Genomic DNA, 26,884 nt, shown 5'->3' with positions numbered 1-26,884 from the left:
TGAGCTCATGCTAAATTTTAAAGGCAAAACAGTCATAACATATCTAGAACTTTTTTTCTGAGTGTGGTTGAGTCTCGAAAGAATTGCTCACATACATTTGAGACAGTCCTAAGAAAGAAGCAAAGAAAAGGTATTTTTTTCTATAGTGTTCCCCATCCCAGTAAAATCACCAAGTCATACCTACTTGTAATATGTTCTAATCTATATTTTGTTAAATATAAACATGTAAATACTATGTAGGGGTTAAGAGCATGGTATCTGAATTCTTACTAGTTATGTGACCCTGTGCCAGTTCCTGTGTTCATTTTCCTCATCCATAAAATGCAGATAATATGAGATATACTTCCTATTAAGGTTATGAAGACTTATGCAAGTAAATAAACATAAGACTTTTAGAACAATGCCTGGCACAGTCTAAGCCCTAGATAAAGATTATAGCTCCGATTTGCTATTTAGTTGCTACTTCTTCCCAGGAAGCCCTCCATGATTTCCCCTCTGTGGAATAGCTCTTTGGGGCATAGTTCACCATTGCCATTCACAATTTCATAATCCTTTTAACACTTCTTCACCCTGTGCTTGAATCATGTTTGCTTGTCTATCTCCCCACCTTTAGACTACAAGCATGTTTTATGTTACTTTTATCCCTAGTCCCATTAAGAACATGGCACATAGTAAGTGCTCAATAAATATTTGTTGAACAAATAGGCAAGTCTTACTGTGCCTCCTGATGTGGGAAATAAAATAAATGAGTTTGTCATGGACCTTTCTAAATGCACTTGATGATTCTAGAAATATTCTGTACTATTCAAGCAAATATTAAGAAATTCAGTTCTAAAACTTGTACTCATTTCCCCTCAGTTTCCTCCCAGTCGAAGAGATGCTACAGCAGCAGAGGGTCTTTCATTTCCACTGTTAATATAGTCTATTCCCATTGAGCCCTTATCAAATTAAAGCTGAGCCATGTTTTAGGGGAACCTTGTATGGTGAGAAGCAAGGTGAGAGAGAACACTCCATCCATTAAAAATGCCATCCCTGGGCCCTCCTTGGTGTTGGTGTGGTCTTGCTCTAGTTCTCTACTTTTTGCCAAAACTTTCTTCATTTCTACTTTTTAGGAACTGTAGATATTTTGGTCATAAACCTTGAAACACGATGTTTTTAAAGCTCTTCAGCTAACGTTTATAAATCAGAAGTTATCAATATTGTCTGTTGTGCAGTGAGCAGTCAGCTGGAGCTGAGTGGCAATTGCACACTTTTAACAGAGCTTTAAGCTCTGCTGTAGAGTTTAGTCCTTTTCACTCATAAGGAATGTAGGTGCACTCAGACCATTCCTGCTTCATTCATTTAAGTTATCTGCCTAGGCCCTCTAGGCATAGAGTTTGCAACCCCGATTTAGAGGATAATTGCCAAATGTCCACTTTGCCTTGGTTCTTTAGCTAAAACCTTTACATAGCCAAAGGCAACAAATAAATATTCTTAGAGCCACACCAATATGAATATTTATGTATAGGCAACTTACTATTCCAGTTACCATTAAATGTTCACCCTTTCAAATAAAAAATTTTATTTTTCATGTTATTCTTAATTTTGAAGAATTCACTTTAATATTTAAATTACAACAATTTATACTTTTAACTTAGATTTTCAATGGCAAGAACAGTTTGAAAAATTAACAACCATCAGATTAAACAATGGAGGTAGTTTCTTAGTCAAGACTCACTGAAATCAATCTTACTTCTTCAGTATAATTTTAATTAGTTAGTGATAGTATCAGATGAACATCAATGTCTTGCTACCAAAATATATATTAATGTACAGTAAATTTAATTGTATTTGAATAGGAAGTTCAGGTATGAAATACCATTGAGAATGAATCATTCATTGGAGGTATAATGAAGTGGTATGATAAATTACAATGCCAAAATCTTTTAGTAACCTTTACCACTCAGATACCCAGTGTTTGTCATTTAAATGGATAAAATTACTCTTTAGGAGTTGTACTTTCTTGACCACGACTCTGATGGAATATGTTATAGCTTTTATTACAAACTGAAAGTGTGGTATAATGTTTTTAAAATTTCCCCTCAAAGATCATTTTCCCCATAAAGTCAGTGATTTAGAAATTTTTGATTTTTAACACTATTTCATTTCTTGAGCATCACTGAACGAGAAGGCAGTGGAGGAAGCAGGTTTATTTAGACCAAGATCATTTAGATATATATTTAAGATGCTAGAGAATGTCCTTTAATGAAACCATTCTAACCTAGAATCCACTGTAATGCTTATGGTACTTATTTGAAGGTTTGTAAATGTTTTCATCTTCTCCATGAGAATATCATTTAAAAATATCTGTTTTTCTCTCTCTACTCACCTGTCAGTCTAATATAGATGTTTAAGAAATTTGGGGAAAGAAGAGTAATTCCATGCCTTCCTCTGAAGCCCCCAAAGGGTTATGTGAATTAGGAACAACTACATAAAAATAAGTTTGTTCTGGAAAACAGATGATTATCCATTTTTAATCACATGAACAGGCAGAAGTATATTGTTAGAGTTGAAGTGTGGTCTCTGGAGCTAGCTTGTAGGGGCTCAAATTCTCGTCACTTCCTGTCTGGGCCCTTAGCCGAATCGGTTAATCTCTCTGTGCTTCATTTCCTCATCAGTTAGGTGGTGACAATAATAGAACCTGCTTCCTAAAGGAGTTGTTAGGATTGAAAGAGTTATTACCTAGAACAGTGCCAAGCTCTTAGTAAGTGCTCAGTTAACATTTGTTGATATTGTTATTATTTTACTATTTTCTCTTAACCTAAATCCGTGTTTATTAACTTAGGAATATAGTGTCACAATAAACTTCTGAACTTACAGTTCATTTCAATTGACAAATATTTATTGAGCCCCTGCTATAGGCCAAGGTCTATGACAAATGATAGGAATCCAAAGGTGAATGACACATCAAGGAGATTATAATATGGCAGAGGAGGCAAACACATAAACAATGATAATGGGCTCTGGTGAACACCGAACTAGTCTTAGGAACCAGATGCTGCTAAAGGAAAATATCAGACTTCTCTAGCCAAGTTGGGGATTGTTAACAGTGGAGGTATTTATGCTAAGTTGTAAATACACACAAACAAAAGTATGAAAGTTTATGTCATATCTGATCCATTAACTGATTCAAATGTGTGGAATTAGTGCTAGAAAGGAAGGCTAGACAAAACCATGAAGGTCTTTGAAAGCCATGTTGAGAAGTTTGAATTTTAGTCCATTAGAAATTTTTAAAATAATTTTTAACATAGAGAAGTTTCATGATATGATCTGCATTCTAGAAAATAAGTATGATATCAAAATGGAGAGAGCTAGAGGAAAAGAGACCAATTAAGAGGCAATGCGCAGAAGTCTAGGTGAGACATACAAGCCTGCATTAGTGTAGTAGCAAAGAAGTAGAAGAGGACAGTTATGAAAGCTACTTAAAGAGTAAAATCAATTAAAAAAAAAACAATTAAAAACTGAGTTTCACTGGATGGACTTAACACCAAGTTAAATGCTGGAGATATCATTAAATTGAAGCCAGGAATATAGAAACTATTCAAACAAAAGCATGGGGCAGGGGAGAGCCTAAAAAAAAAAAAAAAGATGAGTACAGTCTGAATGGCTTGAGAAACAATATCAACCAGTCTAATATCTGTGTAATCGGAGTAGTAGCAGAACAAAGAGAGATTGAGCACAAGAAAATTTATAAAAGTGATGGTTGAAATTTTTCAAAATTTGAAAAATACACCCACAGATCCAATAAGCTCAACAAATCAAGGGCTGAAGATCTCTCAAAAACCACACCAAACCACACCATGTTATATCGTAACTTAAAAAACAAAACAAAACAAAAACAACACAAAATCATGCCATGGTATGTCATAACTAAATTGCTGAAAATCAGTGATAAAGAGAAAATCTTAAAAAGTAGCCAGAAGAAAAAAATACATTATTCACCAGAAACATTGATAAAATATATCACAAGCTTCCCTCAGAAGCAATGAAAATAAGAGGACAATGGAATGATGCTAGGGTAAAAAAAAAAAAAAAAAATTAACCTATCAACCTAGAATTCTGTATCTAGTGAAACTATTCTTCAAAAATTGGAGCAAAATAAAAATACTTTTAGACTGAAAAGTGCTAGAGAATTCATTGCTAGCCAACTTGCACTACAAAAATATTAAAGTCTTCAAGCTGAAAACAATATGTACCAGATGGAAATTTGGATCTAAATGAGAGAAGAGTACCAGTAGTGATAAATATGTAGATGAATCTGGGGGTGCCTGGGTGGCTCAGTCAGTTGAGTGTCCGCCTCTTGATTTCAGCTCAGGTCGTGATCTCAGGGTCTTGAGATCGAGCCCCTCGTCAGGCTCCAAGCTCAGCAGGAAGTCTCCTTCTCTCTCTCTCTCTCTCTCTACCCCCCTCTCCCTCTACCCCTTCTCCTGATTGCTAACTCTCTCTCTCTCTCTAAAATAAATAAATCTCTAAAAAATATGTAGATGAATCTAAGAGGTTCTTTATTCATATCATAATTTCTTTAAAAGTATTTGTTGAAAGCAAAAATAACAACAATGTAGAGGTAAAATATATATTTTACAGTAACACAAAGAATGAGATGTTAGTATACTTTTTTTAACATTTTAATCCATGAGATAGTCTAATATTACTCAAAGTTAGATTGTGGTAAGTTAAAGATTTATATTGCAAACTAGTATAGCCATTAAAAAAATAAAACAAAGGAGTATAACTAATCAGCCAATTAATGAGATTAATGGAACACTAAAAATATATTCAATCCAAAAGAATACAGGAAAAAACTAAACAAGAACAGATGGGACAAATTGAAAACAAGTAGCAAGATGGTAGTCCTAAACTCATATACATTGGAATAATTACATTAAGTAGAAATGGGCTAAACTCTCCAACTAAAAGACAGAGATTATTAGATCAATTAAAATCAAGACACAATTGTATATGGTTTATAAGAAATGCATATTAAATCTAAAGACACAGGTGAAAATTTAAAAAAGGAAAAGGTTATACCATACAGGCACTAACCATAAGAAAGCTAGAGTGGCTATATTAATATCAGACAAAGTAGACTGCAGGAAATGGAATATTATGTAAAGAGGCATATTTCATAATGATGAGGGAGTTAAATCATGTAGAAGATAAAACAAATCTAAATATATACACACCTAGTAACAGTGCTTGGAAATGCATGAAGCAAAAACTAATAGAACCAAAGAGGGAAGCATAAATTCACAATTTTAGATGAAGATTTCAACACTCCCCTCTTAGATATTGACAGAAAATCAGTAAACTTGAAAAATGTTATCAATCAACCAGACCTATTTGACATTTTTAGAACACACCATCTAACAACTGCATAATACACACTATATTTAAGTGCACACTGATCAGGTGTTTACCCAGGGTGTATGATATATTAGGCCGTATTAATCTCAATAAACTTAAAAAGACTGAAATCAAACAAAATATGTTCTGTGAATACAAGGGAATTAAATTAGAAATTAATAACAAAAATATAATTGGACAATCCCCAAGTAGTTAGAAATAAAGCAACATACTTCCAAATAACTTATAAATCAAAGAAAAATTACAGGAGATATTACAAAACATTTCTAACTGTTACTTTAACTAATTTCAAATGGTAATGAAAATAAAGCATACCAAAATTTGTGGGATGCATCTGAAGCATCTAAAATATGGAGAAAGAAATAATCAAGAGAATATATAAATTAAATAAAAACTGGACAATGGAGAAATAAAACCAAAGTTTTTTCTTTGAAAAGATTTAGCAAGTGATAAGCTGTTAGCTAGATTAATCAAGGAAAGAAGAATACACACATTACTAAAATCAAGAATGAAAGTAGGGAAAAAGGAAAATAAGGGAATATTATGAACAATATTTTGCCAGTAAGTTTGACAATTTAGATGAAACGGGGAATTTCTGCTAAAGACGTAAATTATTAAAACTGATACTAAACAAAATTAAAAGTTAAAATAGCCAGACACCTATTTTTAGAAAGTGAATTTGGAATTAAAAACATTCCCACAAAGAAAATACAGGTCCAGAAAATCCACATCCAGGCTTTACATACAATTCTACCAAACATTTAAGGAAAAAAATAATACCAATTTTAAACACTCTCTTTCAGGGGCACCTGGGTGGCTCAGTCATTAAGCGTCTGCCTTCGGCTCAGGTCATGATCCCAGGGTCCTGGGATCGAGCCCCACATCGGGCTCCCTGCTCCGCGGGAAGCCTGCTTCTCCCTCTCCCACTCCCCCTGCTTGTGTTCCCTCTCTCGCTGTGTCTCTCTGTGTCAAATAAATAAAATTTTTTTAAAAAATTAAAAAAAAGAAATTATTTTCTATTATCTAATTATAATATTCTATTCTTTAACCAGTCTGGAAATTCCTCCCAGTTAAACCCTACTGGCAGCTCCTTTTATTTATTTATTTTTATTATTATTATTTTAAAGATTTTATTTATTTGTTTGACAGAGAGAGACACAGCGAGAGAGGGAACATAAGCAGGGGGAGTGGGAGAGGGAGAAGCAGGCTTCCCGCAGAGCAGGGAGCCCGATGTGGGGCTCGATTCCCGGGCCCTGGGATCATGACCTGAGCTGAAGGCAGAGGCTTAACGACTGAGCCAACCAGGCGCCTGAGGAAACTCCTTTTAAATACATTCCTCCTAGGGATGCAAGAGCATGGGCTCTGGGGCCCGTCTGCCTGGGTTTGCATTCCAGCTCCACCCATTTACTAGTTAGGTAAGTTTCGCAGTTACTTAACCTCTCTGTGCTTCTCTTTCCTCGTTTGTAAAATGGTGGTAATAATAATACATTTCTCAGAGTTGTCAGGATTAAATGTTTAAAAACATGTAAGCGCTTATAATAGTGCCTAACATATATGTGCTTCATATATGTTAACCACACCATCTTTTTGACTTTCATACCACAAAATGCACAGACTTTAAGGATACAATTTGATGATTCTGACCATTTCATTCACCTGCATACCACAGCCCATCAAGTTATAGGGCATTTCAATAACCGCGGAAAAATCTTTTGTGCTGCTTCCCAGTCAATCTCAGACTCACCCCTCTCAAGGGCAACCACTAATTTCTTTCACCTTAGTTTGTCTATTAATTTATATAAATGGGATCACAGTAAGTGGCTTTTTTCCCTTGGCCTAATACTTGAGGTCCATCAATGTTGTTGCATGGATCAGTAGTCCATTCTTGTTTTGTTGAGTACCCCACTCTGTGAATATACCACAATTTAACTGTTCAATCTTCTGTTGTGGGGCATATAAGTTATTTCAAGTTTTTGGCTTTTATAAATAAAGCTGTTGTGAAATTCCCATCCCAGTTTTTTTGTGTACATGTACTTACATTTCCGTGGATAGACACCAAGGAGTGGAGCTTTTGTATCAATGAGTAAATGTTTAACTTTATCAGAAATTTCCAAAGGTATTTCCAAAGGGGTTACACTGGAAATTCTCTGTATACGTTGGAAATGTATGATAATTGCCTTATATCTCACCAACATTTAGTATTTGCTGTCTCTTTTATTTTTGCTATTATAGTGGGTGAAGTAGTAGCAATTGTGTTTTTCATTTGAATTCACCTGACTGATAGTATGGAGCTCTTCACATGTTTATTTGATTATATAATCTTTGTGAAGTGCTTGTTCAATTGTTTTTGCCTTAAAAAAAGTTACTTTTTAAAAATTTTACTATACAGTTGGAGAATGTATTCTGGACATAAGCCTTTTGTTAGATATATGTATTCGGGATATTTTCTCCCAGCTGTGGCTTGCTTACTCATTTTCTTAAAAATGTCTTTAATGAGAAGTTTTAATTTTTTTAAAAAAAGATTTTATTTATTTATTTGAAAGAGAGAAAAAGAGAGAGAGAGCACGAGTTGGGGAGGAGGGGCAAAGGGAGAGGGAGAAGCAGACTCCCCGCTGAGCAAGCAGGAAGCCCAACACAAGGCTTGACCCCAAGACCCTGGGATCACGACCTAAGTGAAGGCAGACACTTAAAGGACTAAGCCACCCAGGTGCTCAGAGCAGTTTTAAATTTTGCTGAAGCCCATTTTGTCAACTTATTCTTTATTAGGGTTAATGTTTTCTGGGTTTTAAGAAATCTCTTATAGTTGTTTATATTTTTAGCATTTACATTTAGACTTATGATTCATCTTAATTTTTGTGAATGGTGTGAAGTATAGGTTGAGGTTCATTTTTTTTCTCCCATATGGATACTCAGAAGTTCCAGGTCTGAAAAAAGATGTTCCTATCTCTATTAAATTGCTCTGGTTCTTTGGTTGAAGATCACCTGGACTAACTATACATGTGTGTGTCTATTTCTAAACTTTTTACTGGTATCTATGCCAAGAACACATTGTCCTGATTACTGTAGCTTTATAACATGTCTTGAAATCATGAGGTATAATTTTTACGTTTTGAAAATTGTGTTGTGTTCTGTCTTTTGAATTCCCATATATATTTTAGAATTTGTTTATAAATTTTGCAAAAAAATATTAAAAAAAAAAAGCCTGGTGGGATTCTGATTGGGATTAGGTTGAATATACAGTCTTTGGATCCATAAACATGTCTCCATTTATTTAGGTCTTCAGTTTCTCTCAGTAATGTTTTATAGTTTTCAGTGTAAAGGTCTAGGATATATTTTATTAAATTTATTCCTGAGTATTATGTACTTTTGATGCTATTGTAAACACTTTTATTTATATTTATTTATTTATTTAACATATAATGTATTATTTGTTTAGGGGTACAGGTCTGTGATACTGTAAATACTTTTAAAATTAAAAATTAAAACTAGAATTGTTGAATCACTATACTGTACACCTGAAACCAATAAAACACTGTATGTTAACTATACTGGAATTAAAATAAAAAACTTAATAAAAATATTTAAATTTAAAGAAATTAAAAAATTTCAATTGTTTATTGCTATAAACAATTTATATAGACATATATAGAAATATAATTGACTTTGGTTATTGATGTTATATTCTGTGACCCTACAAAACTCACTTAATTTAGCCACCCAGGCGCCCCTAGAAAATAATTTCTAATTCCAAATTTTAAAAGGCAAGTGTTTCAGAGAAAGGAAGTTAAATGTCAGGATGTGGCCATGTGAGTGGATTACTGAGTAAAGAGGAGAAGGTGGCTTTTGAAGGAAAGGAGGTTAAGGGACTCAGGGTATTGGACAGTGTGTTAGAAGGTTAAGGTGAATCCGGTCCCAGCATTTTTCAGGAATGTGTAGATAGGCTGGCAAGGGTGTGTCTGCAGAAGTACCAGGAAGTGATTTGAAGATCAGTGAAGCTAAAAGACTGGAAGAGCCTGTCAGTGCAATTCCTCCAGCTTCAAAGAAGATAGGGTTCCCAGTCAGAAGTGCAAGCCTGCCACCTAGCCCCGTGGCCTCAAAACTGGAGGCTATAGAAGCACATATGAGCTCCCTTAGTGAGCTTCAACTCCAGAGTTGAAGGGGACGTAATATCTCAGAGAAAAGCCAGGTTTCAGTTAAAGTAAGGTATGTAGGACCCTTAGAAAAATACAGAGGAAGTAAGTACTTTTCAGTAGTAAGAATTTCAGAGGGCACAGTGAAAGGTGACTTGAGAATTAGCAAGAGAAAGATGGGCTGCTATTTCAGGAAGAGACTGCTTGCTCATGCGGGTAGGAATGGGAGGTGGGGGGTCCCCTGCTAAATAGGTATCATGAAGATACTATATAAGGAACTTGCCTTTCTGTGGTTCAGCCATGAGCTACAGCACTGGCAGCCCCAACCTCTCCTCAACTCCCCTCCCTCCGTGGAAGGACTTGTCACGATTTACTTTTCCTGAGGAAATTGTTTTTTAATACAGTAGTAATAGGTAATTGCTTCTGACCATGCGGATATAAAATTACTATTTTGATCTCTGCTTACACCATTTAATAAACAATATGATGGTGATTGAGATGGAATAGGTCATTGTAAGCAGATTTTCTCTTGACATATTTAAGCTAACATGTGAAAAATTATTATAAAAGGCACAAGAATAAACATCTTAAAACCCCATTCTTTGTTATCATTTTAGGAGCACAGAAACAGAATGAGGTTCTAAAATTGTGAGAAGAGATGTACTTTAGGAATCCTGGGTTATGAAATTGTGGTTTCTTGTTTGTGATTTCCTTTTAGAAAGGCAACACTGGCTAGAGCTATGCACTGTCAGTGACTCAGGCTCTTTCTATACTGGCAAAATGAATCCAATTATCTTCACATCTTTCCAGTAATGGCAAGGAAAATCAAAAAGTGCTGGATAACCAAGAACTTCTTATTCCATGCATTTGAGTGGTTGTGTGTGTGTGTGTGTGTGTGTGTGTGTGTGTGTGTGTATGTTCACACAGTGTACTGACCTTTCACCAGTATAATAAAGCCAGAAGGGGTTACCTGGGTGGCTCAGTTGGTTAAGCATCTGCGTTCGGCTCAGGTCATGATCTAAGGGTCCTGGGATCAAGCACTGCGTCAGGCTCCCTGCTCAGTGGGGAGTCTGTTTCTCCCTCTCCCTCTACCCCTCCGCCCCCCGCCATGCACACGCACACAAGTGCTCTCTCTCTCTCCCCCTCTCTCGCTCTCAAATAAATATATTTTTAAAAATCTTCTTAAATTAAAATTAAAAATAAAGCCATATGGCCAAAACATTAGTCAGTAAAAACTAGAAATTCATGCTTTGAATCATTCTTTTACCCTTTGCCAGCCAGTTCCTTTATGCAGAATTTCATGCTGGAACTAAATAGTATAAACTCTCTTATTATTTTTTTTTTAAATTTTATTATGTTATCTTAGTCACCGTACAATACATGATTGGTTTTTGATGTGGTGATCCACGATCCATTGTTTTCATATAACACCCAGTGCTCCATGCAGTACGTGCCCTCCTTAATACCCATCCCCGGGCTAACCAATCCCCCCTCCCCCCCTCCCCTCAAAAACCCTGTTTGTTTCTCAGAGTCCATAGTCTCTCATGGTTCATCTCTCCCTCCAATTCCCCCTCCCCATTTATCCCTTCCTTCTCCTAATGTCCTCCATGTTATTCCTTATGTTACACAAATAAGTGAAACCATATGATAATTGACTTTCTCTGCTTGACTTATTTCACTTAGCATAATCTCCTCCAGTCCCATCCATGTGGATGTAAAAGTTGGGTATTCATCTTTTCTGATGGCTGAGTAATATTCCATTGTATATATGGACCACATCTTCTTTATGCATTCATCTGTTGAAGGGCATCTCGGCTCTTTCCACAGTTTGGCTATTGCGGACATTGCTGCTATGAACATTGGGGTGCATATGGCCCTTCTTTTCACTACATCTGTGTCTTTGGGGTAAATACCCAGTAGTGCAATTGCTGGGTCATAGGGTAGCTCTATTTTTAAATTTTTGAGGAACCTCCACACTGCTTTCCAAAGTGGCTGTACCAACTTGCATTCCCACCAACAGTGGAAGAGGGTTCCCCTTTCTCCACAACCTCTCCAACATTTGTTGTTTCTTTCCCTGTCCATTTTTGCCATTCTAACTGGTGTAAGGTGGTATCTCAGTGTGGTTTTGATTTGGATTTCCCTGATGGCTAAAGATGATGAACATTTTTTCATGTGTCTGTTAGCCATTTGTATGTCTTCTTCAGAGAAGTGTCTTTTCATCTCTTCTGCCCACTTTTTGACTTGATTATTTGTTTTTTGGGTGTTGAGTTTGAGAAGTTCTTTATAGATCTTGGATACCAGCCCTTTATCTGTAGTGTCATTTGTAAATATCTTCTCCCATTCTCTGGGTTGCCTCTTTGTTTTGTTGACTGTTTCCTTTGCTGTGCAGAAGGTTTTCATCTTGATGAAGTCCCAAAAGTTCATTTTTGCTTTTGTTTCACTAGCTTTTGGAGATGTATCTTGAAAGAAGTTGCTGTGGGCGATGTCAAAGAGGTTACTGCCTATGTTCTCCTCTAGGATTTTGATGGATTCCTGTCTCACATTGAGGTCTTTCATCCACTTTGAGTTTATCTTTGTGAATGGTGTTAGAGAATGGTCGAGTTTCATTCTTCTGCATGTGGCTGTCCAATTTTCCCAGCACCATTTATTGAAGAGACTGTCTTTTTTCCATTGCATGTTTTTTCCTGCTTTGTCAAAGATTATTTGACCATAGAGTTGAGGGTCCAAATCTGGGTTCTCTATTCTGTTCCATTCTGTTCCACGTCTGTTTTTGTGCCAGTACCATGCTGTCTTGGTGATCACAGCTTTGTAATATAGCTTGAAATCGGGCAACGTGATGCCCCCAGCTTTCTTTTTCAACATTTCCTTGGCGATTCAGGGTCTTTTCTGATTCCATACAAATTTTAGGATTGTTTGTTCCAGCACTTTGAAAAATGTCATTGGAATTTTGATCGGGATGGCATTGAAGGTATAGATTGCTCTGGGTAGCATAGACATTTTAACAATGTTTATTCTTCCAATCCATGAGCATGGAATATTTCTCCATCTTTTTGTGTCTTCAATTTCTTTCATGAGTGTTCTGTAGTTCCTAGAGTATAGATCCTTTATCTCTTTGGTTAAGTTTATTCCAAGGTATCTTACGGTTTTTAGTGCTATTGTAAATGGAATCGTTTCTCTAATTTCTCTTTCTACAGTTGCGTTGTTAGTGTATAAGAAAGCAACTGATTTCTGTGCATTGATTTTGTATCCTGCCACATTACTGAATTGCTGGATGAGTTCTAGTTATTTGGGGGTGGAGTCTTTGGATTTTCCACACAGAGTATCATGTCATCTGCAAAAAGACAGAGTTTGACTTCTTCTTTGCCAAATTGAATACCTTTTATTTCTTTTTGTTGTCTGATTGCTGTTGCTAGGACTTCTAGTACTATGTTGAACAATAGTGGCGAGAGTGGGCATCCTTGACATGTTCCTGATCTTAAGGGAAAGGCTCTCAGCTTTTCCCCATTGAGGATGATATTCGCTGTCGGTTTTTCATAGATGGATTTTATGAACTTGAGGAATGTTCCCTCTATCCCTATACTCTGAAGAGTTTTAATCAGGAAAGGATGTTGTATTTTGTCAAATGCTTTTTCTGCATCAATTGAGAGGACCATATGGTTCTTCTCCCTCCTATTTTTTTTTTTTTTAAAGATTTTATTTATTTATTTGACAGAGAGAGACACAGCGAGAGAGGGAACACAAGCAGGGGGAGTGGGAGAGGGAGAAGCAGGCTTCCCGCCGAGCAGGGAGCCCGATGCGGGGCTCGATCCCAGGACCCTGGGATCATGACCTGAGCCAAAGGCAAATGCTTAACGACTGAACCATCCAGGCACCCCCTCCCTCCTCTTATTAATATGTTCTGTCACACTGATTGATTTGCGAATGTTGAACCACCCTTGCATCCCGGGGATAAATCCCACTTGGTCGTGGTGGATGATCCTTTTAATGTATTGTTGGATCCTGTTAGCTAGGATTTTGTTGAGGATTTTGGAATCCATATTCATCAGGGATATTGGTCTGAAATTCTCCCTTTTTATGGGGTCTTTGCCTGGTTTGGGGATTAAGGTAATGCTGGCCTCATAGAATGAGTTTGGAAGTTTTCCTTCTGTTTCTATTTTTGAAACAGCTTCAGTAGAATAGGTATTATTTCTTCTTTGAACATTTGGTAGAATTCCCCAGGGAATCCATCAGGCCCTGGACTCTTGTTTTTTGGGAGGTTTTTGATCACTGCTTCAATCTCGTTACTGGTTATTGGCCTATTCAGGTTGTCAATTTCTTCCTGTTTCAGTCTTGGCAGCTTATAGGTTTCCAGGAAGGCCTCCATTTCTTCCAGATTGCTCAGTTTATTGGCATATAGTGGTTGATAATAATTTCTAATAATTGTTTCTATTTCCTTGGTGTTAGTCGTGATCTCTCCCTTTCATTCATAATTTTATTAATTTGGGTCCTTTCTCTTTTCTTTTGGATAAGTCTGGCCAGTGGTTTATCAATCTTATTAATTCTTTCAAAGAACCAACTTCTAGTTTCATTGATGTGATCTACTGTGTTTCTGGTTTGTAATTCATTCATTTCTGCTCTAATTTTAATTATTTCTCTTCTAATGCGTGGCTTAGGCGTCATTTGTTGCTTTTTCTCTAGTTCTTTAAGGTGTAGAGTTAGTTGGTGAATTCGGGATTTTTCTGTTTTTTTTGAGTGAGTCTTGGATGGCTATGTATTTCCCCCTTAGGACTGCCTTTGCAGTATCCCATAGGTTTTGGACCGATGTGTTTTCGTTCTCCTTGATTTCCATGAATTGTTTAAGTTCTTCTTTGATTTCCTGGTTGACCCAAACATTCTTGAGCAGAGTGGTCTTTAGCTTCCAAGTGTTTGAATTTCTGCCAAATTTTTTCTTGTGATTGAGTTCCAGTTTTAGAGCATTGTGGCCTGAGAATATGCAGGGAATAATCTCAATCTTTTGGTATCGGTTGAGACCTGATTTGTGACCCAGTATGTGGTCTATTCTGGAGAAAGTTCCATGTGCGCTCGAGAAGAATGAGTATTCTGTTGTTTTAGGGTGGAATGTTCTGTAAATATCTATGAGGTCCATCTGGTCCAATGTATCATTCAAAGCTCTTGTTTCCTTGTTGATTTTCTGCTTAGATGATCTGTCCATTGCTGAGAGTGGAGTATTGAGGTCTCCTACAATTAATGTATTGTTATCAATATGACTCTTTATTTTGGTTAACAGTTGGCTTATGTAGATGGCTGCTCCCATGTTGGGGGCATAGATATTTACAGTTGTTAGATCTTCTTGTTGGATAGACCCTTTAAGAATGATATAGTGTCCTTCTGTGTCTCTTATTACAGACTTTAGTTTAAAATCTAATTTGTCTGATATAAGAATTGCTACCCCAGCTTTCTCTTGAGGTCCGCTGGCATGGAAGATGGATCTCCATCCCTTCACTTTCAGTCTGGATGTCTCTTTAGGTTCAAAATGAGTCTCTTGTAGGCAGCATATGGATGGGTCCTGTCTTTTTATCCAATCTGCAACCCTGTGCCGTTTTATGGGAGCTTTTAGGCCATTCAGGTTGAGAGTGATTATTGAAAGATATGAATTAATTGTCATCATGTTGCCTGTGAAGACGTTGTTTTTATAGATTGTCCCTGTAAATTTCTGTTGTATATCACTCTTGGGGTCTTTCTCCTTTTATAGAACCCCCCTTAATATTTCTTGCAGGGCCGGCTTAGTGGTCACATATTCTTTCAGTTTCTGCCGGTCGTGGAAGCTCTGCATCTCTCCATCCATTCTAAATGACAGCCTTGCCAGATAAAGTATTCTTGGCTGCATGTTCTTCTCATTTAGTACCCTGAATATGTCTTGCCAGGCCTTTCTGGCTTGCCAGGTCTCTGTGGATAGGTATGATGTTATTCTGATGTTCCTCCCTCTGTACGTAAGGACTCTCTTCCCCCTAGCTGCCCTTAAGATGGTTTCCTTGGTTCTAAGATTTGCAAGTTTTACTCTTACATGCCAGGGTGTTGGCCTGTTTTCCTTGATCTTGGGAGGGGTCCTCTCTGCCTCTAGGACGCAAATGTTTGTTTCATTCGCCAGATTAGGGAACTTCTCAGCTACGATTTGCTCAAATACATCTTCTAGTCCTCTCTCTCTCTCTCCACTCCCTCCGGGATTCCAATTATTCTGACATTGGAACGCTTCATGGTGTCACTTATTTCTCTGATTCTATTTTCATGGATTCTGAGTTGTTTTTCCCTGGCCTCCTCTTTTCCCTTTTTATCTATTATATTGTCTTCCAGGTCGCTTATTCGTTCTTCTGCCTCACTTACCCTAATTGTTAGATTATCTAGATTGGATTGGATCTCACTGATAGCATTTTTAAATTCTGCCAATTCACCTTTCATTTCTGCCCTTAGAGACTCTATGTTGTCATTAATTGATTTCTCCATTCTAGCCATTGTCTTCACAATTGCTAGCCTGAATTCCTTCTCCGACATCTTGGTTATATCTGCATCCATTTGTTAATCTGCAGCATAAGTCATAATCTCTGAGTCTTTTCTATTTTGGGGGTTCCTCCTCCTAGTCATTCTGTTGATGGGTGTTTGAGGGAATGTATAGAGTCCAAATTATTGACCAGAACCCAAGCAAGATGCACCTGTTTTCTTGGGACCTTAGGGTTGCTGGCCTCTTGTTTTCCCAGCCTGTCTTCTGGGGGAGGGGCCTGCCGCGCTGTTACTCGGGCAACCCTGTTTGGGCGGAGTTGCCCTGCCCCCCTGTGGTGGGGGATGGGCTCAGTGGGAATCAGTTTTTGGGGCTTTTGTTCTCTGGCAGCTTTCCCTGGCAGCTTTCTGCATCTCTTCCATGAGTCAGAGCAGAAGAGACCGTTTCCAACCCTCTGCCTCAGAGCAGAGATCGCAGTCTGTTCTTCAGTGAGCTCTCCAGGCCACACTGTCTCCTTTTCTGTCAGTGCTGCTATAAACTGCAGCGTCCTTGGTTGTGTGCCCCTCCGCAGCGCTCCCAGTTCTGCCTCCAGGTTGGAGCACGTCTCTGCCCTTTGTGCCTCTAAAACTGTCAGCCACTCCCAGTTCATGCGCGCACGTGACCCCACCGCTCCAGGTTTCCACCCCGGGGGCTGCAGTTCACAGGCGCAACCCCACCGCTCTGGGTTTCCACCCCGGGGCCTGCCCTAAAGTCCTTTCACCGCCGCTACCGGTCTGCAAGTCTGTGCCCCGTCTGCAGCTCACGAGGCTGTCACTCACCAGCGGAGTAGGATCCCCACGGTCAGGCACCCTCCCGCTGCCATTTTTCCTCTGATATCTGCCCACGGAATCACGGCTCCCCGCTTCGTACCTCAAAACCAACCGCCTGCAATATTCTGTTTGTAGAGATCCAGATCTTCTTACATCTCAGGCTGGTTTCGTGGGTGCTCAGGGTGGTCTGGTAGATATCCAACTCAATTCCAGAGACCAGTTGAAATAGGGTCCCTACTCCTCTGACATCTTTCCCTCTAAAAATCTAAACTCTCTTATTAATCCAAGCAACAAACCAAGCAAAATTGTCTTTTCTCTGTCAGATTGTTATCTTCCTGTACATAATTCTTAAGCCCATAATTAGGAATATTTTAAATCAAGAGTTCTTCGCTGCTAGACCAGAGTTACATGTAGGAATAAAGTGGTTAGAGATCAAGAAAACTCAAAAAGGATTTGAAGAATGGTTGATCACCAAGAATAATGAAAATAATATTTTATAAAGATCAACTGTAATTCAGGTAATCCACATGTTGAGAGTAGAGAGTTCATACTCTTTTCCAAAAGTTCAGAAAGTATGTCACAGCATTTATATGAATAATGGTTATTTGTTGAAGCTTGTGAAAAGTGGAACCTTTATAAATAGCAGCTAAACCAAAAAATAATTTCTATTTCCTCTAGCCAAGGGAGATTTGTGAAAGTTATTCCCATCTTTCTCAGGAACTACTCCCATCTGTACTTGTAAGAGATGAATTCACTGAAGTTATCAGTTCCCACACATTTATGGGGCTAGTTGAGTGATTATAAAATGAAAGATTGAGGATTTTGCTTGAGGGGGAGCTTGGGAAGATGGTAGAGCAGGAGGACCCTGAGCTCACCCCATCCCACATTTTTGGTTTTTTTGCCCCTAAAGATTCTATTTATTCATTTGAGACAGAAAGATACAGAGAGAGAGAGAGCATGCAAGTAGGGGGAGAGGCAGAGGGAGAAGCAGACTCCCCACCGAGCCGAGAGCCCAACAGGGGGCTTGGTCCTAGGACCCGGAGATCACGACCTGAGCCGAAGGCAGATGCCCAACCATCTGAGCCACCCAGGCGCCCACCCATCCCGTGTTTTCAACTAGATATTATCCACATGCAAGTCAGCAAACCAGAAAGCAATCTGAAGAATGGAAGAACAAACTCCACAACTAAATACAGAGACGAAGTTGCAGCTGAATGTTTAGGAAGGTCAGAAAGACAGAAGGAGGCTGCCTGCAGGACGGAGGAAACTACATGTGGAGAAGGCAAGGCAGAGAAATGGGCCCTCACCCTAGGGAGCTCACAGGGGGAAGACTAATCCCCATAACGTTTGGCTTTAAAAACCAGAAGGGCTGGCTCAGTTGGTATAGAGCATATGACTCTTGATCTCAGGGTTCTGAGTTCAAGCCTCACATTAGGTGTAGACTTAAAAAAAAAAAAAAAAACGGTTAAGTTCCGTGAGTTTATAAAACCAGTGGTACTTGGAACCTAGAGCTTTAAAAGTCAACTGACCCAGCACTAGGCAAGCTGGGAGGATGAGTGATAGCTGGGTTGCTGCCCTTAAAAAGACAGCAGTCTGCATGGAGAGCCAAAAAATGGTAGTTTGCACAACCACAGGGACAAACAGGAGATAGATCTCTTCATCCTGATTTCGGAGCATGCTAGGGGACTTCTCCAAGAGCAAGGGAGCTGGCAGGTGCCATTTTCCTCCCCCACCCCCCAGCATAAACACAGAGCCACCCTCGAGAGGTGGTGTTGCACAGATACTTGCTGCCTGACCCACTGGCAAGTGTGCTAGTCTTCTCCTAAGGACTAGCACACTCCAAGTCTGCTGGCTTCGGCCCTGAGCTCAGGACAAATTTTGTTAAAGCCTCACATGTGCCCTGACCAGCTGCTGGGTGCATGGCTGCCATGGTGTGCTGCACACATCTGCTGGGCTGCACCCTGCCGGGCACCCCCAGACACTGTAGTGCACCCCACCCACCACCAGGTGCAGAGCTGGCACTGTGCACCACGCCTATTCATCCCACCAGGCCTAGCCACTGCAACGCACCAACCACATGCCCCAAGCACCCTCATGTGCTGGTCTAACGTTTTCCAGCCATGTTTGCTCACCATGACCAGCCTCAGGCAGCCCTCAGCCATCACAGCATTTTGGAGTGGCCCAGTGCAAATTTTGCTGATACTGTCACCCGGCTCCCAAGTTTTGTGGCAGGCACACCCCCTCAGAGCTGGCCTGCCTGGGTCTCACTAACACCACAGAGATCAAGCACAGCCCACAACAGGCGGACAGTCAGTGCAGACAACTGCACTGAAAGGAAAAGTGACTCAGACATAACAGCAGGGTATAAGCAACACACACAAGATGCTCTCCTGAAGTGCCAGGTTTGGGTGAACAGGGGACACTGCACTGCAGGGTACCCCAGGACTTCTTCATAAAATCACTACTTTCAAGAGCAGAAAATATAGCGGACTTTCTTAATACATAGAAACAGACATAGTGAGGAGACCAAGAAATGTATCACAAATGAAAGAACAGAACAAGGCCAAAACCAGAGATCTAAGCAAAACAGATAAATAACATGCCTGATAGAGAATTTTAAACCAGGATCGTAAGGATACTCACTGTACTTGAGAAAAGAGTGGAAGACATGAAAAAGACCCTTAAGACAGAGATAAGGAATAATATAGCAGAGATAAAGGATTCAGTAAGTGAAATGACAGACATGCTTAATAGAATGAATAGTAGGATGGAAGAATCAGAGGAACGAATTAGTGATGACGTAGAAGACAGAGCAATGGAAAGTAATCAAGCTGAACAAGAGAGAGAAAAAAATAATTACACAAAACTAGAACAGACTTAGGGAACTCAGTGACTCCATCAAATGTAATAAGATTTGTATTATAGGGTTCCCAGAAGAAGGAGAGAGAGAAAGGGGGGCAGAAAATTTATTTGAAGAAATAATATCTGAAAACTTCCCTAATCTGTGGAAGGAAACAGATATCCAGATCCAGGAACCACAGAGAATTCCCATCAAAATCAACAAAAGCAAACCCACACCATGACATACTATAATTAAACTTGCAAAATATAGTGATAAAGAAAAAAATCTTAAAAGCAGCAAGACAAAAGAAGTCATTAACTTACCAGGGAGAACCCATAAGGCAAGCAGGAAATTTTTCTATAGAAACTTCACAAGCCAGAAGGAAGTGTCATGATGTATTCAAAGTGCCAAGTGGGAAAAATCTGCAGCAAAGAATACTCTATCCAGCAAGGCTATCATTCAGAATAGAAAGAGAGATAAAGAGTTTCCCAGACAAACAAAAACTAAAGGAGTTTGTGACCACTAAACCAGCCCTGTGAGAAATATTAAAGGGGACTCTTTGACTAGAAAGGAGATACCAAAAGTTGATAGTATAAAGGTAGGAAACACGAAAGCAGTAAAAATTAATTATTTCTGTAAAACATCAGCCAAGGAATTCAAAAAAAGGATATAAAATATAATAACATATACCTAAAATGTGAGAAGAAAAGAATGGGTCCACACTTAAATGACCATCCACTTAATATAGACTGCTATATGCAGAAAAGGTTATATACAAACCTAATGGTAACCATGTATCAAAAACCACTAATAAACATGCAAAGAATAAAGAGAAAGAAATCCAAATATATCACTAAAGAAAATCAGCAAAACATGAAAGAGAGAAAGTAAAGAAAGGATCAGAGAAAATCTCTAGGAACAACCACAAAACAAGTAATAAAATGATATAAATACATATCAATCAATAATTACTTTGAATGTAAATGGACTAAATGCTCCAATCAAAAGACATAACGGTGACAGAATGGATTAAAACACACACACATCCATCAATATGCTACCTACAAGAGACTTATTTTAGACCTAAAGACACCTGCACATTGAAAGGGAGAATAGAGAAACATTTATCATTCAAATGGATATCAAAAGAAAGCTGGAGTAGAAATACTTCTAGCAGACAAACTAGACTTTAAAACAAAGACTGTAATAAGAGACAAAAAAGGGCACTATGTCATAATAAAAAGGACAGTTCAACAAGAAGATCTAACAATTATAAATATTTATGCACCCAACATGGGAGCACCCAAATATATAAAACAATTAATAACAAACATAAAGGAACTAATTGATAATACAACAATAGCAGAGGACTTTAACAACCTACTTACATCAATGGGAAGATCACCTAAACAGAAAATCAACAAGGAAACAATGGCTTTGAATGACACACTGGACCAGATGGACTTAACAAATCTATTCAGAACATTCCATCCGAAAACAGCAGAATACACATTCTTTTCAAGTGCACATGAAACATTTTCTGGAATAGATCACATCTTAGGCCACAAAATAGGCCTCAACATATATAAGAAGATTGAAGTCAGATCATGCACCTTTTCTAACCACAACACTATGAAACTAGAAGTCAACCACAAGAAAAAATCTGGAAAGCCCACAAATACATGGAGGTTAAATAATATGCTACTAAACAATGAATGGGTCAATCAGGAAATAAAAGAGTACATGGAAACAAATGAAAATGAAAACGCAGGAGTCCAAAACCTTTGGGATGCAGCAAAATTGGTCCTAAGAGGGAAGTATATAGCAACATAAGTCTACCTCAAGAAGCAGGAAAAGTCTCAAATAAAACAACCTAACCTTACACCTAAAGGAGCTAGAAAAAGAACAAACAAAACCTAAAGCCAGCTGAAGGAAGGAAATAATAAAGATAAGAGCAGAGATAAAGGATATAGAAATAACAACAACAACAACAAAACAATAGAACAGATCAATGAAACCAGGAGCTGGTTCTTTGGGGAAAAAATACCAATAAAATTGATAAACCTCTAGCCAGACTTATAAAAAGAAAAGAGAAAGGACCCAAAGAAATAAAATCACAAATGAGAGAGGAGAAATAACAACCAAAATCACAGAAATACAAACAATCATAACAGAATATTATGAAAAACTATATGCCAACAAATTGGACAACCTGGAAGAAATGGATAAATTCCTAGAAACATATAAATTACCAAAACTAGAACAGGAAGAAATAGAAAAGTTGAACAGACCAATAACCAGCAAAGAAATTGAATCAATAATAAAAAAACTCCCAACAAACAAAAGTCCAGGACCAGATGGCTTCACAGGTGAATTCTACCAAACATTTAAGAAGAGTTAATACCTATTCTTCTAAAATCATTCCAAAAAATCAAAAATAAAGGAAAACTTCCAAATTCATTGTATGATGCCAGCATTACTCTGATATCAAAGCTAGATAAAAACACCACAAGAAAAGAGAACTGCAGGCCATTATCTCTGATGAACATAGATTCAAAAAATCCTCAATAAAATGCTAGCAAACTGAATCCAACAATATATTTAAAAAATCATTCACCACGTTCAAGTGGAATTTATTCCTGGGTTGCAAGCGTAGTTTAATATTTGCAAGTCAATCAATGTGATATATCACATTAATAAAAGAAAGTATAAGACTTTAAAATAAAGACTGTAACAAGAGACAAAGAAGGGCACTATATCATAATAAAAGGGACAATCCAACAAGAAGATTTAACAATTATAAATATGATCATTTCAATAGATGCAGAAAAAGCATTTGATAAAGTACAACATCCATTCATGATAAAAACCCTCAACAAAGTTTTAGAGGGAACATATCTCAACTTAATAAAGGCCAAATATGAAAAACCCATAGCCAATATCATCCTAAAGGGGGAAAAGCTGAGAGCTTTTGCTCTCCGGTCAGGAACAAGGCAGGAATGTCCACTCTCACTGCTTTTATTCAATGTAGTACTAGAAGTCCTAGCCACAGGAATCAGACAACAAAAAGAAATAAAAAGCATCCAGATCAGCAAGGAAGAAGTAAAACTTTCACTATTTGCAGATGCCATGATACTGTATAGAGAAAACCCAAAAGACCACACCAAAAAATGAATTCAGTAAAGGTAAATGAAGTCAATAAGGTCGCAGGATACAAAGTCAACATAACAGAAATCTGTTGCATTTCTACATACCAATAATGGAGCAGCAGAAAAAGAAATTAAGGAATCAATCTCATTGTACAAAAAAACAATAAGTTACCTAGGAATAAACCCAAGCAAAGAGTTGAAAGACCTGTACTCTGAAAACTACAAAATACTGATGAAAAAATTGAAGATGACACAAAGAAATGGAAAGACATTTCATGGCCATGGATTGAAAGAACAAATATTGTTAAAATGTCTATACTACCCCAAACAATCTACACATGTAATGCAATCCCTATCAAAATACCAACAGCATTTTTCACACAACTACAACAAAGAATATTAAAATTTGTGTGGAACCACAAAAGATCCCAATAGCCAAAGCAGTCTTGAAAAAGAAAAGAAAAGCTGGAGCCATCACAATTCTGGACTTCAAGTTATATTGCAAAGCTATAGTAATTAAAATAGTATGGTACTGGCACAAAAATAGACAAATCAAGAGAACAGAATAGAAAACCCAGAAATGAATCCATAATTATATGGTCAATTAATCTTTGACAAAGCAAGAAAGAATATTCAATGGGAAAAAGACTGTCTCTTCAACAAATGGTGTTGGGAAAACTGGACAGCAACATATAAAAGAATTAAATTGGACCACTTTCTTACATCATACACAAAAATAAATTCAAAAATGGATTAAAGGCCTAAATATGAAACCTGAAACCATCAAAATCCTAGAAGAGAACACAGGCAGTAACTTCTTTGGCATCGGCCATAGCAGCTTCTTTCTAGGTATATCTCCTGAGGTAAGGGAAATAAAAGCAAAAATAAATTAGTGGGACTACATCAAAATAAAAACCTTCTTCACAACGAAGAAAACCATCAACAAAACTAAAAGCCAACCTACAGAATGAGAGAAGATATTTGGAAATGACATACCAATAAAGACATACCAATAAATTTTAGTATCCAAAATATATAAAGTAATTATACAACTCAACACCCAAAAAAACAAATAATCCAATTAAAGAATGGGCAGAAGACATGAATAGACATTTTTCCAAAGAAGACATACAGATGGCCAACAGACACATAAAAAAATGCTCAGCATCACTTATTATCAGGGAAGTGCAAATCAAAACTACAGTGAGATATCACTTCACACCTGTCAGAATGACTGAAATCAACAACACAAGAAACAGGTTTTGGTGAGGTTGTGGAGAAAAGGGAACCCTCTTACACTGTTGGTAGTAATGCAAACAGGTGCAGCCACTCTGGAAAATAGTATAGAGATTCCTCAAAATTTTTAAAAACTATCCTACAATCCAGCAATTGCACTACTAGGGATTTACCCAAAGAATACAAAAATACTTCAAAATAATTCAAAGGGATACCTACACCCCAATGTTTATAACAGCATTGTCTACAATAGTCAAATTATGGAAACAGCCCAAGTTTCCATTGACTGATGAATGGATAAATAATAATGGATAAATATACAATGGAATATTACTGAGCCATTAAACAATAATGAAATCTTGCCATTTGCAATGACCTGGATGAAGCTAGAGAGTATAATGCTAACCAAAATTAAGTCAGTCAGAGAAAGACAAATACCATATGATTTCACTCATATGTGGAATTTAAGAAACAAAACAAAACAATCAAAGGTAAAAAAAAAAAAAAGAGAGAGAGAGAGAGGGGCAAACCAAGAAACAAACTCCTAACTTTAGAGAACAAACTGATGGTTACTAGAGGGGAGGTGGTTGGGGGGAGGGGTTAAATAGGTGACGGGGATCAAGGAGTGCACTTGTCCTGATGAGCACCGGGTGATGTATGGAAGTGTTGAATCACTATATTGTACACCTGAAACTAATATAATACTGTATGTTAACTAACTGGAATCAAAGTTAAAACTTAAAAAAAGTAAAATGAAAGATTGAAAGTATGTGTATTGGCATGTATGTGTATGTATGTCTTCAGACATCACACACACATGTAGATCATTATTTGTTCAGCACTTTCCATGATGCATGTGTCCAGGCAGGGGAATAACAGCAGCTTGACTATGGTGAATAAGAAAAGTGTGTAGTAGGTAAGGGCCTGGTTTCCTGGGACTCAGAGTTTTTGAAGGAAGAGGACACCAATTCCCAAGCCAGCTGATGGAGTCTGATGAGGTATACAGGTGCAGCCTGCTGGAGGGTTCATCTAAGTAGGAAATAAAGGGCAGGGCCCTGAGAAGAAATGCCCAGCATGTTCCCATGCCTCCCTGGATTTGGAAAGTATTATTCCTTGTTTAAAACCAAGCTCATGTCGCCTCTGAGCCTTTCCTAGATATAGGAAAACTTGGATTCAAATACAATAATGCAGATAATTTTAAAAGCAATCATTAACTTTAGAAATATAAAGAAGTTGTATAACGAAAGGTAATCATAGAGCATCACTTGGCTCCGTTGTGTACAATATTTACATAGTCACAGTAAGGAAAGCACAGAATATGGATTTTGAGGAAAAAGATAAAAAAAGAACGAATGGGAGACAATTATCTAGGGAGGCTGAAGCGGAGAAAGTAGGGTAAGTGAACTACAAGTCTTATCTACCATAATAGGAAGACAGTGGATAATGTCTAAAATTGATAAATCAAAAGGTATTCTTTAAAAATACAGAGAGAAGAAAAGTTAAGAGTTGACAGTATGATTAGAGGAGTGGAGAAGTGACAAGAACTATATTTTGTATAAAATTTGGCATGTTTGGGCCTATATTTGCATATAATATCATGGCATTTTGAAAATTTTTTTTAAAGAAGCCTTTCTTGAACTTCCCCATCCTCCCACGTTGAGCCCCCTCTGCACTAACAGTATAAAACAGACACTACATGTCTGCCTCCAGCCGCCCTTCTCAGACTGGAAGAACTCCCATTCCTTGCTGTAACGTCAGAGTCATGCCCAGCGTTTAACACCTGGGAGAAGTGCTTAGCACCTATGGGGAAGAATGGATGAATACAGTTATTTTGGGACAAACCAGCTGAATAATTGCACATGAGACATAATCTTAATCAAGTCTTTTAGGAATAGGAACCACAGAAAAACAATAGTGATGCTAATATAATAATATTAATAATTATTATTGGATTGCTAGAAACCCCAATACCTCCATCCCCTGTAACCTGGATTTTACCAAGCCCTGATGTTTCATTCACCCTAGGGCATGCCTACTGGATTTGTCCCTTACATCCCACCTCCTGTACTAGCCCTCTACCAGACCCTCCTCACTTCATGCTTAAATGACTGACTGACTGGTCTTTCTGTGCCTCAGTCTATCTCTACTCTACCTCAGCCTTCCTCCACCCCCAAATATTCCTGCATTATGGTTAGTTCAGACTTCCCAGCACTCTACTCTTGTCACATTCTCCTTCAAGAATCAAAGTGACACCTTACCCGCTGGAGTCCAAGGTTCTCCTCCTAATCATTCAGTGCCTCCAGAACCTGGCCTTACTGGCCCATCCCACAGTTACCTCTCAGACCTCTCCAGAGCTCGCCACCCTGCAGGGCAAGCCGGTCTCATTATTGCATCACACTCAGTCCTCCTTCCCACCTTTTATTACACCTGACTTGTTTTCACCCAAAAGACCAGAGCATCCCCATGGCCTGAGAATATAATTTTCTGTTGAGATACCTACAAATAATCTTCATGTATTTAATTAAGGACTTACTGCAATCTCTTTTACTTTTCTACAGTGGAAACCACCTCAGGTTTTCCTTCATAATAAAATCAACATTCCTAAGTAGAATTTGCCTTTAAGGATAATTTCGTTTATCAATAAATATAACTTTCAATTTTGACAGATTAATAAAATGAACCTTATGTAAATTGTTCTTCTAATCAAATAATGCAAGAGCCTGATATTTTAAAAGAAGTACAGACAACCTTAAATACTACTTTTCTTTTAATTTCAAAAATTCTTTTCCCTGTTGTTGTCCTGCCATCTTCAATGTGTCTTAATTTCTTACTAAATGATTATT

General features: G+C 37.8%; 1 protein-coding gene across 11 annotated transcripts in view; it reads left to right on the top strand.

Annotated features, from left to right (window-relative positions):
• Nucleotides 1-26,884, top strand: part of CFAP20DC (CFAP20 domain containing) — a 255,001-nt gene that overhangs the window by 82,557 nt on the left and 145,560 nt on the right. The gene's annotated exons all lie outside the window — the stretch shown is intronic.

Source organism: Phoca vitulina, unplaced genomic scaffold, assembly GCF_004348235.1.
Source record: "Phoca vitulina isolate PV1807 unplaced genomic scaffold, GSC_HSeal_1.0 scaffold13, whole genome shotgun sequence".
NCBI classification, from domain to species: Eukaryota; Metazoa; Chordata; class Mammalia; order Carnivora; family Phocidae; genus Phoca; species Phoca vitulina.
Note: the sequence above shows the minus strand (reverse complement) of the source record. Positions and strands in the feature narration are given on the sequence as shown.